The 9,703-nt window shown below is 42.1% G+C and overlaps 1 long non-coding RNA gene across 1 annotated transcript; it reads left to right on the top strand.

Moving 5' to 3' along the window:
* The first annotated feature begins 202 nt into the window (after positions 1 to 202).
* Positions 203 to 4,491, top strand: LOC121464749. Its single transcript, XR_005976551.1, has 4 exons — positions 203 to 257; positions 994 to 1,084; positions 2,713 to 2,879; positions 4,475 to 4,491. It is a non-coding gene; the product is annotated as an uncharacterized LOC121464749 (long non-coding RNA).
* The last annotated feature ends 5,212 nt before the right edge of the window (positions 4,492 to 9,703 follow it).

Genomic DNA, 9,703 nt, shown 5'->3' with positions numbered 1-9,703 from the left:
AATGGTAGGGAGGTAAAGGGAGAAAAAGGAAGGAAAGGGAAAGGAAGAAATTTCTATCATTAAAAATAAAAAACAATAACAAACCAAAACGAGAAATCTTTGGGTTCCCACATCCTACTGACACCATCCTTCCTTGTCATCCTCAGGGAGACGCCATCATCTACTACTTTGTCCTAGACGTGAAAGAATCTGACTGTTGGGTCCTATCCACAAAATCCGAAAATGACTGTCTTGAAGCTTCATGGCCAACTGAAATCGTAAGTAACTAGGACCGCTGCTCTTCTATCTTCTATCCAATCCGCTCACTCAGTGGAGCCACATGGAAGCTAGAAAAAGCTGCTTATGCATGAAGATGACGTCAGCCTTAAATAGTACTCCCTTAAGAACCATTCTCGGGAACCCCGTTGAAGTAAGTTGTTAGGGTTTGTGGCGTCCCCAGGATAACATCAGCTGCTGTGAGCCTTGGGCAAATCCCCAATCATCTTAGACTTAAGTCTCCTCAACTGGAACGCCCATGTCATTTCCAGAACCACAGTCTATGAATGTATGAACTGGGAACTGTGTGCCTTGAAGAGTGATCGGTCCTTCTGTTGACAGCCAGGGTTGCAGCAAGGAACACGGCCTTGCTGTGCATGCTGGCCCTGGTTACTGAGGCCAGTCTCCCTTTCACAGAAGACAGCACAAGGGATCAGCAGACATGGGATGTCAGGGCCAGAAGAGTTTTGCACACCGAGGGGACACACTAGTTATGTCCCCTTTGATAATGTTTGGGAAGTGGTCACGACCCATTTAAACAGTTGCTCTCACCAGGGTTTGGTGTGCCAAAGGTGTGCAGCACACAGAGCAGGCTGAAAAGGCCGCTCTGGGACAAGACAGGTGGACGAATCCCCAAATACACATTACATGAGATGGTGTACCACGGCCTTGGTATTCTGTCATAGGCCGTCTGTGCACATGGTTCCGTAAGGGCTTAAAATTGTCTTGCTTTTGCAGGTGATTGGACAATGTAAGGTCATAGCTGCAAGATACTCTAACGAGTCTCAAGACTTTAGAGTGAACAACTATAACTGCACCACGAGCTCTGGTAAGGTCGTCTGCCGAATTGCTCACTCCAGATTAACATAGAACTCGATCATATGGTGGTGTTCATAATGGAACACACGGTAGCCATCAGAGAGGGCCGCTGCCCTTCCCTTCTCCATTCGCACTCCCTCTGCTGAAATAGACGACATCACCACCCCGGCAAACGTCATTTAAAGAGATTTAGTATGTACTCATAGAGACTTAAAGAGGCAGTACACACACCACTAAAGAGATGTAGCTCTGAGTTTCGGCCGGCCTGAGCTTAAGTTCAAGCTTCCTTATTTGCCAGTTGCCTCAGAGTCAACACTGTTGGAATGGAATCGTGTCTCCATTGTGTCTAGATTTTGTTTTCAAGGTCATGAACTTCTGCCAGCCCAGGTATGTTATCTCCAAATAATTGTGGCTTGGGGAGCAGGTCGTGTAACCTCTTCAGGTTTTTCTCATTTAGGATTCTTGTTGGAATCAAATAGAATGTGTCATCTTCACAGATTCTTAACACTTGGCGAGAACTGGCTTCGACAGTTAGACGGTCTATATCACCCCACAGTGTACAGAGTGGTTACATATTGTGTTGTGTCATGCACTGGTCGTTTTGTTTAGCCTCACATAAGACTATGAAGTAACCATTGCCGAACTTTCTATTTTAGAGATAAAACTAACTGGATCTGGCAAAGATTCCAATGTGTGTTCTCAGAAGCAATGGAGACATGACAGAAATGACTCTAGCTACATCTCTACAGCGTTGGTTCCAGAGTCCAGACTCCTATTTATTTTTCTGAAAGAATTAGTTTCAGAAGGAGAGATTACAGCATGATTGAACGTAGGCAACAAGCCAGCAGCTTCTATAGGAAGTTTTTTAAAGAAAGAAAGAAGCAAGGCACAATAGTACAGGCCTGCCCTCCCAGCAGTCAGGAGGCCAAGGTGTGAATTTGAGGCCAGCTACAGAGTGATACCTTGTGGTTGGAAAGACAGAAGAGAGCTGGGCAGTAGTGGGGCACACCTTTATTTTTTATTTATTTATTTTTTTTATTTTTTGGTTTTTCGAGACAGGGTTTCTCTGTGGCTTTGGAGCCTGTCCTGGAACTAGCTCTGTAGACCAGGCTGGTCTCGAACTCACAGAGATCCTCCTGCCTCTGCCTCCCAAGTGCTGGGATTAAAGGCATGCGCCACACCGAGTCTGAGGCCAGCTTGGTCTACAGAGTGAGTTACAGGTAGCCAGGGCTACACGGAGAAATCCTATCTTGAAAACCAAAAAAAAAAAAAAAAAAAGAAAAGAAAAAAGAAAGAAGAAAAAGGAGAGAGGGAGACAGAGAAAGAGAAAGAGAGAGAGACTGCTGGATCCTTTTCTGTACCTTTAACTTAAAAGCTTGCTCCTTGACAAAGATAGGAAGTTGTGAAGTCTGGAGTGGACAAGGCATCATGGGTAGAGGTCCCAACAAGTACCAGCAGGCAGGGACAGCCTGGTGTCTGTGTAGCCTGACTGACTGATCCTGACACGTTACTTTAAGCATTATCAGTTCTTCTCTTTTTAATACAGAAGCTAGTGTCCCCTGCGCACTGCGCTTACATGAGCTGTATTCAGACCTGGTCCTCTGACCCTGTGGTCTCACCCTCTTTCTTCTTCCTCAGTATCCTCAGCCCTGAGCAACACCAAAGACAGCCCTGTGCTCCTGGAATACCTTGGAGAGTCCGAGGTTCACAGACAACAAGCCCATAACGCCCTGGAAAAGTACAAAGGGGAGAACGATGGCTTTGACTCTTTCCGAGTGGACCGAGTAGAGAGGGTTATAAAAGCGGTGAGTTTTCCCTGCTCCGACCTGGTGCGGGGAGCTGAGGGCCACACACTGTCTACTGCCTCACCTGGCCAGCTTCCTTTCTGACAGTCACAGCCTTCGATGCTCGGCCACCAGTATGGCCAATGCACAGCTTTTCTACAACTTCTTTTGCTTGAGAGAGAGTAGAACGAGGAAACACTGAACATCTGAAAGGAAAAAGAAAAGAACCCAAAGGAAAGGCAAGAGCATGATGGGGTTATCTGAGCATTGAAAAACCATCCAAATTTAGCCTTCTTATATTATGGTTGGAATACTGAGGCTCAAAAAAACAAAAACAAAAACAAAATCCTCACCATGACCAGCATTGTCGCTGATGCTGCCTCACAGACCACGAATTCTAGAGCCTCCCACACAGAACTGTCTGGTAGGACAGCTGGTTGATGGTTGGCCTTTGCTTTTCATATTTTAAAGATTTTTTTAAAATATATTTATTTATTTATTTATATAATATTCTGTCTGTATGCCTGAAGGCCAGAAGAGGGCGCCAGACCTCTTTAGAGATGGTTGTGAGCCACCATGTGGTTGCTGGGAATTGAACTCAGGACCTTTGGAAGAGCAGGCAATGCTCTTAACCACTGAGCCATCTCTCCAGCCCCTATTTTAAAGATTTTTTATTTGCATGTGTGTGTGTGTGTGTGTGTGTGTGTGTGTGTGTGTGTGTGTGTGTTTGCTTGCGTATATGTATGGGCACTTTGCATGTGCTCTGCCCCCAGAGGCCAGCAGAGAGCACTGGATCTCCTGCTGTGGGTACTGGGAATTGAACTCATGTCCTTTGAAAGAGTAGAAGGTACTCTTAACAACCACAGTATTTCTCTAGCCCTGCCAAGTGTTTTGGAAAGGGAAACTTAAATATGTCATGTTTTATGCAGTAGGATACATATAATGTGGTTTGCTATGAAGAGTGTTCTGGACTCACGTGTATTGGCAAGAGAGAAAAAGCAGGTTGTAGACCGCTACTGAGCTTATGAGCCCATGCAAATGAAATATTTAAATATCTAAATATCCCCACATGTGGAAAAGCCCAGAAGAAGAAACACATCAAAGCAGTGGCAATGGGGTTGAGGAGATTGTTCACGTGTTGAGAGCACTGACTGCTCTTCTAGAGGACCTAGGTTGGCTTCCCAGAATCCACATGGTGGCTCACAGCCATCTGTAACTCTTATTCCATAGGATCTGATACCCTCTTCTGAACTCCTTGGACACTGCATGTACACGGAGCACAGTCACACATGAAGGAAAAACACCCCACACATAAAAGCATAAATAAAATGGAAAAAGAAAACAGTAGCACTGACATCTCCCAAGAATGAGGGTCTGGACTCAGGGAGTGTGTTTTTTCCCTGCTGTATTTCCACTTGTATATTAGAGTTTCTGCAAAATGGCGATCTCTTATCACCGATGTCATATATTTTTTAAAAGCAGAAGCCATAGAAAAATAGCATGCATTTGTCATTTTAATTCCCACAGTGCTTTGCGAGATATTGCATAATAGGTATCTATTGCTTTTCCTCTTATCGTTTTCTGCTCCCGAAACTCTGCTGATTCCTCTGTTCTAGAGAGGAGGGGAAAGACCAAATTACTATGTGGACTTCTCTATGTGGAACTGTTCTACACAGCATTTCCACAGAAGGCCTCCAGTAAGTATAACACACACCTGTGAAACATGTCGTTTAGACAGTACACACTACTCAAAGGGGCTCTTTCTTGTCAAATGTTCCAGACACAAGTTCCCCAGAAAGCCTACAAATTCATGGAAGCTGAACAGTCAACTACTAAACAACCCCTGGATCAGGGAATAAATAAATAAATAAATAAATAAAAGTCTTCTTTGAATTCAACGAAAATAAAGACACAACATACTCAAACCTATGGGACACTGTAAAAGCAGTGCTAAGAGGAAAGTTCATGGCTCTAAGTTCCCACATTAAAAAAACAGAGAAAGCACACATTGGAGACTTAACAGAACAGCTTAAAGCTCTAGAAAAAAAAGAAGCAGACTCACTCAGGAGGAGTAGAAGACTGAAATAATCAAACTGAGGTCTGAAATTAACAAAATAGAAACACAGAAAACAATCCAAAGAATCAATGAAACAAAGAGCTGGTTCTTTGAGAAAGTCAACAAGATCGACAAACCTTTACCCACACTAACCAGAGAGAGAACATGCAAATTAACAAGATCAGAAATGAAAAGGGGAACATAACAACAGACACTGAGGAAATTCAGCAAATCATTAGGTCTTACTACAAAAGCTTATGTGCCACAAAGTTGAAAAATGTAATAGAAATGGACTTATTTTTGATAAGTACCATTTACCCAAATTAAATCAAGACCAGGTGAATAATTTAAATAGACCTATAAGTCGTGAGGAAATAGAAGTTGTCATAAAAAACGTCCCAACCAAAAAAAAAAAGCCCAGGACCTGATGGTTTTAATGCCGAATTTTATCAGAACTTCCAAGAAGAGCTTATACCTATACTCTTTAATGTGTTTCACATAATAGAATCAGAAGAGTCATTGCCAAACTCTTTCTATGAAGCTACAGTTACCCTGATTCCAAAACCACACAAAGACCCAACCAAGAAAGAGAATTACAGACCAATCTCACTCATGAACATCAGTGCAAAAATTCTCAATAAAATTCTGGCAAACAGAATCCAAGAACACATTAAAAAAATTATCCATTACAATCAAGTAGGCTTCATCCCAGAGATGCAGGGCTGGTCCAACATAAGAAAATCTATCAATGTGATCCATCGTATAAATAAACTGAAAGAAAAAAACCATGTGATCATTTCATTAGATGTGGAAAAAGCATTTGACAAAATTCAACACCTCTTTATGATAAAGGTTTTGGAAAGGTTAGGGATACAAGGATCATACCTAAATATAATAAAAGCAATATATAGCAAGCCAACAACTAATATCAAATTAAATAGAGAGAAACTCAAAGCCATCCCACTAAAATCATGAACAAGACAAGGCTCTCCACTCTCACCATATCTCTTCAACATAGTTCTCAAAGTTCTAGCAATAGCAATAAGACAACATAAGGAGATCAAGGGGATTCGAATCGGAATGGAAGAAATCAAACATTTGTTATTTGCAGATGATATGATAGTGTACATTAGTGACCCCAAAAACTCTACCAAAGAACTCCTACAGCTGATAAATACCTTCAGTGATGTGGCAGGTTACATGATCAACTCAAAAAAATCAGTAGCCTTCCTATACACAAAGGATAGAGAATCAGAGAGGGAAATCAGAGAAACTTTACATTTTATGATAGCCACAAATAACATAAAGTATCTGGGGGTAACTCTAACCAAGGAAGTGAAAGATCTATTTGAAAAGAAATTTAAGGCATTGAAGAAAGAAATTGAAGAGGACACCAGAAAATGGAAAGCTCTCCCATGCTCTTGGATGGGTAGGATCAACATAGTAAAAATGGCAACTCTACCAAAGGCAATCTATAAATTCAATGCAATCCCCATTAAAATTCCAACAAAATTCTTCACAGACCTTGAGAGAACAATAATCAACTTTATATGGAAAAACAAAAGAAAAACCCAGGATAGCCAAAACAATCTTATACAATAAAATAACTTCTGGAGGCATTACCATCCCTGACTTCAAACTCTATTACAGAGCTACAGTAATGAAAACAGCTTGGTATTGGCACAAAAACAGAGATGTTGGTCATGGAATCGGATAGAAGACCCGGATTTTAACCCACAAATCTATGAACACCTGATTTTCGACAAAGGCGCTAAAAGTATACAATGGAAGAAAGAAAGCATCTTCAACAAATGGTACTGGCATAAGTGGATGTCAACCTGTAAAAGAATGAAAATAGGTCCATATCTATCACCATGCACAAAACTCAAGTCCAAATGGATTAAAGACCTCAATATTAACCTGAACACACTGAACCTGATAGAAGAGAAAGTAATAAGTAGTCTACAACACATGGGCACAGGAGACCATTTCCTACGTATAACCCCAGTAGCATAGACAATAAGGGCAACATTGAAAAAATGGGACCTTCTAAAACTGAGAAGCTTCTGTAAAGCAAAGGACACTGTCATTAAGACAAAGAGGCCACCTACTGATTGGGAGAAGATCTTCACCAACCCCGCAACAGACAAAGGTCCAATCTCCAAAATATATAGAGAACTCAAGAAACTAGACTTTAAAATGCTAAATAGCCCAATTAAAAAATGGGGCACTGAACTGAACAGATAATTCTCAATAGAAGAAGTTCAAATGGCCAAAAGACACTTAAGGTCATGCTCAACCTCCTTAGCGATCAGGGAAATGCAAATCAAAACAACTTTGAGATATCATCTTATACCTGTCAGAATGGCTAAAATCAAAAACACCAATGATAGCCTATGCTGGAGAGGATGTGGAGTAAGGGGAACACTCATCCATTGCTGGTGGGAATGCAAACTTGTGCAACCACTTTGGAAATCAGTGTGGCGGTTTCTCAGAAAATTCGGGATCAACCTACCCCAGGATCCAGCAATACCACTCTTGGAAATATACCCAAGAGATGCCCTATCATACTATAAAAACATTTGTTCAACTATGTTCATAGCAGCATTATTTGTAACAGCCAGAACCTAGAAACAACCTAGATGCCCCTCAATGGAAGAATGGATAAAGAAAGTGTGGAATATATACCCATTAGAGTACTACTCAGTGGTAAAAAACGACATCTTGAATTTTGCATGCAAATAGATGGAAATAGAAAACACTATCCTGAGTGAGGTAACACAGACACAAAAAGATGAATATGGTATGTACTTACTCATAAATGGATTCTAGCCATAAATAAAGGACATTGAGCCTATAATTAGTGATCCTAGAGAAGCTAAATAAGGTGAACCCAAAGAAAAACATATTGTTATCCTCCTGAATATTGGAAGTAGACAAGATTGCTAGACAAAAATTGGGATCTTGGGGTGGGGGTGGGGTGGGAGTTAGGGGAGATGGGGAGAGAGAAGTAAGAGGGGAGGACAGGGAGATCTTAGGGGAATGGGACGGTTGGGATGGAGGAAGGGAGGATATGGGAGCAGGGAAGTATATATCTTAATTAAGGGAGCCATCTCAGGGTTGGCAAGAGACTTGACTCTAGAGGGGTTCCCAGGTTTACATGGAGATGTCCCCAGGTTGTTCCTTGGGCAGCTGAGGAGAGGGCACCTGAACTGGCCCTATCCTATACCCACACTGATGAATATCTTGCATATCAACACAGAACCTTCATCTGGTGATGGATGGAGATAGAGTCCACATTGGAGCACTAGACTTAGCTCCCAAGGTCCAAATGAAGAGCAGAAGGAGGGAGAACATGAACAAGGAAGTCAGGACCGCGAGGGGTGCGTCCACCCACTGAGATGGTGGGGCTGATCTAATGGGAGCTCACCAAGGCCAGCTGGAATGGGACTGATGGAGCATGTGATCAAACTGGACTCTCTGAACATGGCTAATGACAAGGGCTGACTGAGAAGCCAAGGACAATGGCACTGGGTTTTGATTCTACTGTATGTACTGGCTTTGGGGGAGCCTAGTCTGTTTGGATGCTCACCTTACTAGACCTGGATGGAGGGGGATGGACCTTGGACTTCCCACAGGGCAGGGAACCCTGACTGCTCTTTGGAATGGAGAGGGAGGGGGAGAGGGGAGGGGGAGGAAAAGGGAAATGGGAGGAGGTGAAAATTTTTAATAAAAAAAGAAATTAAAACCCTGACTAACACAGAAAAAAAAAGAGCAAATAGGTTGAAAGGGGCTTAATAAAATGAGTATCAAGCATAAATGTTGAAGGTAACACAGATATTGCTTGGTGGCGTGTGTTGTTTGTTATCTGGGTCATTTTGATGTAGGAGAAGTTTGAAGGAGAAACATTGATGCTGTAAAGGATTTACAAATAAACATTCTTCAGGAAATATTAAGTTCCAGGAAGTAGAATTGAGTTGAAGGAGCGCTGCCTCTGATACAACCGCAAGGTTAGTGTACTGACCACACTTGTTAGAAACACAAAAGAAATCTTTGTGCCATAATTGAAATGGTAGTGTGTGCTGTCGTTGTAGGGAAACCTACACGTGTGGAGGGTTTGACTAGTTTAACCGTGCACTGATACAGAGGACGTGAAATAGCAATGTAATTAATGTAACAGTAATTGTACCTATTGCATAGCAGGTGAAGGGCTGGCTCCAACAAGGAGCAAGCAAGTGTTACCTCGCTAATGCTCAAACTTTCTTTGCTTCCCCATAATCACAGCTTTGTATGCTACTCTTATTTAATAGAACCTCTGCTGAATTGATTATGTCTGTGTTTTCCTTCGGGGTTTTGAAAGCCAGATGATTTGGCCACAGGTTGGAAGACAAGTCACATGATTGAGACACCACAGGTTGGAAGACAAGTCACATGATTGAGACATGCACAGAAAGGCTGCAAAAGATTTGAATAACTGCTTAGACTTGACGGCCTTAAACCTGCTGTCCTAGCTTTAACAAGATCCTCTTACCTAGGAGATATCCTCCGGCTCCATTGTGACTTGTGTGACTCCAGTGTTTCCTAGTCCTTGCTGAAGCTAGCTCTTCCTCAGGTGTACAGCCGTACAACAGTCCTCTTTGTTGGAGACATGAATGGATGGACATGCACACTGGCTACTTCATTCCCCTTTGTGCTTCTGTAGAAGTGCAGTGGATTTGTGTAACCTTTTACAATACCTGTATTTATTTTCCCATTAGAAATTGATAACGTACCAACCAGCAGCACATGT

Source organism: Microtus oregoni, unplaced genomic scaffold (assembly GCF_018167655.1).
Source record: "Microtus oregoni isolate MIOR12 unplaced genomic scaffold, Mior012 000029F_ref0000214, whole genome shotgun sequence".
Lineage (NCBI taxonomy): Eukaryota > Metazoa > Chordata > Mammalia > Rodentia > Cricetidae > Microtus > Microtus oregoni.
The sequence above is the reverse complement of the archived record's forward strand: the minus strand, read 5'-3'. Positions and strand labels throughout refer to the sequence as shown.